The sequence below is a fragment of the Macaca mulatta genome, chromosome 6 (assembly GCF_049350105.2).
Source record: "Macaca mulatta isolate MMU2019108-1 chromosome 6, T2T-MMU8v2.0, whole genome shotgun sequence".
NCBI lineage: Eukaryota > Metazoa > Chordata > Mammalia > Primates > Cercopithecidae > Macaca > Macaca mulatta.
In genome coordinates, this window is record NC_133411.1 from 4,080,552 (window position 1) to 4,083,199 (window position 2,648).

Consider the following 2,648-nt stretch of genomic DNA (forward strand, 5'->3'; position numbering starts at 1 on the left):
CTGTGACCTAGGTACCCAGCCGTAGCCATGTAATGGTTTGTAGAGAATGGCATGGAGCCTGTATTACTCAGGATTTTCCAGAGAAACAGTATATTGGCTCACATAGTTACGGAGGGAAGAAATTTTCCAGTCTGACGTCTGCAAGGCTGGAGACCCTGGGCAGCTACTCCAAAACAGGAGGCCTGAAAATCAGGTGACTGATGGTTTCAGCCCAGATCTGAGTTCAAAGACCCAAGAACCAGGAGTACAAGTGTCTGAGGGCAGGATAAGATAATTGTCTCAGTTCAGAGAGAGCAAATTCCCCTTTCCTCTGCCTTTTTGTTATATTTGCATTCTCAACAGATTGGACATAGATGCCATCTACATTGGTGAGGGTTGGTCTTCCTCACCTCAGTCCATGGATTTAAATCCTCATCTCTTCTCAAGCCCTGACAGATACACCCAGAAATAACATTTTACCAACTATCTTGAGTATTCGTTAGCCCAGTCAAGTTGACAGAATTAACTGTCATAGAGCTCATTAAAAATAATTCAAAATATTTGTCTATAAAAGGGCAGATCAGCTTTTTAGAAGCATTGAAGTATTTATAAAATTCGAACTGTTTTGCACCCACCGAATGCAAGCATTTTCCATTTTTTCCCCAGAATATTTGGCACAATGTAGACAACTTCTGAGCACTGGGGAACAAGCCTTCTCCTATCACTTGCCCTGAGGCGTGTATCTTTTGCCCTGGTAAGTTTCATAACATTTTAATCCTTTCCTTTCCTCAATTGTGTGATGGTGACCACAATGCAACAGGAAAGTCCTCGTAAGAAAGACCCTTCAATATCTGGCTTGATGTCACCAAGATGTACAAGAAAAAAAACAACACAATGTCAAGTTGTCGTTCTGGAAAGGAGTGAGAGCTGTAGTGGGCAGCTGGAGAGCCGGCAGGTCAACCTCTTGTTGACACCATCCTGCCAAGGTGAGGATTTCTTGGTAATTCTCTCGTCCCAAAAGAAAGGACACACAGAAGCAATTGTTCTAGACCTGTGCTTTTTCTTCATGCAAAGAAAAGTGAGTTGTGACAGATCACCCTCACATAAGTGAAAATAAATGTGGTTTTTACAGTAACATTAACAAAAATTGAAAATAAAAAAGATCATTAGTCAAAATGCAGGTGACATTAAGTATCATACTCAATGATTGATGAAGCAAAAAATATTGCAAGAATCTATTTCACCACAACACAGGGCATTTATTTCTCTACTTGGAGAGTGCAGGGGGAATAATAGGAGTTTCCCTCAGACACTTACCTGTCTTTTGATGTTTACTGAATGTGTTTATTAAAACTCACATCACACTTTCAGTGTGATTTTTTTTCTTGATTCACCTCAAGTGATCTCAGGCATGGAAATATGGAAAATGTTATATGAAGTTTTATGGAAATTGTTATATAAAGTTCCATACACAAATCACTGAATTATTTACTTTTTTGCAGCCTTTTCTGGAGACAAATGGAGTTTCCCAGCATGTGTGGCTCCTACAGGTCCCTGGAGGCCAGCTGGGCAGAAAACTTGGGAGAAGCCGGAGAACCCACTGCTGGGCTGGCTGGCTGCAACATTCACTGCAGAACCAACATGATGTTTTCTGCCTAATTAGCAGTGATATAAAGAGTGACTGAGAGAAATGTGGGGGTCTCAGTGTCTAAGAAGGGGTCTCCCACTTCAATTGAATGGACCCCACTTTCCTCCTTAAATCTATGTGCTCCTGTGTCCACTCCGGGTGTCCACTTTGCCTCTAAACAATTAACTCCAAAAAACTAAGTCATAAAATCCAATGCTTCATTTTTAAAATTGTGAGCATATTATGATGAGTATTTATTACATGGGTGTGCACACCAAAATGCAGATGGGGATGAAAAATGTGGCTAAATGCAACCCCACCTCTGGAAATACTAAACCAGTATGTCTTAAATGATGTCCTATTTTAAATGATGTCCTATTTTAGTCTTAATTTAGTTTTAGCAACATGTTCTTTCTGTAGCAGACACTGGAAGGTCAGTGGTTTAGTGGCGGGATCTTTTCCTGGCCATCCACCCCTGGGATTCATGGGACTAGTTATGCACCAACAGCTACCTGGACAGTTCCAGTGCTCCACTTCTCTGTGGGCCTCCATGGGACAGTACATGTCTACTTTGCAGAGGGCCTGTGGGACATGGCCAGGGCAGCTGATGGTTTCGCAGAGATAGGCCTGCTCCTAGTCCATGTGTATTAGTCTGTTTTCATGCTGCTGATACCCATTACTGGGTAATTTATACAGGAAAATGGGTTTAATGGACTTACAGTTCCACATGGCAGGGGAGGCCTCACAATTATGGCAGAAGGTGAAAGGCACATTTCACATGGTGGCAGACAAGAGAAGAAGAAAGCTTGTGCAGAGAAACTCCCATTTTAAGACCATCAGATCTCATGAAACTTATTCACTAACATGAGAACAGCATGGGAAAGACCTGCCCCCATGAGTCCATTGCCTCCCACCAGGTTCCTCCCACAATACCTGAGAATTCAAGATGAGACACAGCTAAACCATATCATCATGGGAGGGGCAAGATCCTCTGCAGACTGGCTGGGCTTCCTAGTTAGCCTTAGCTTATCCCTGGAGACTC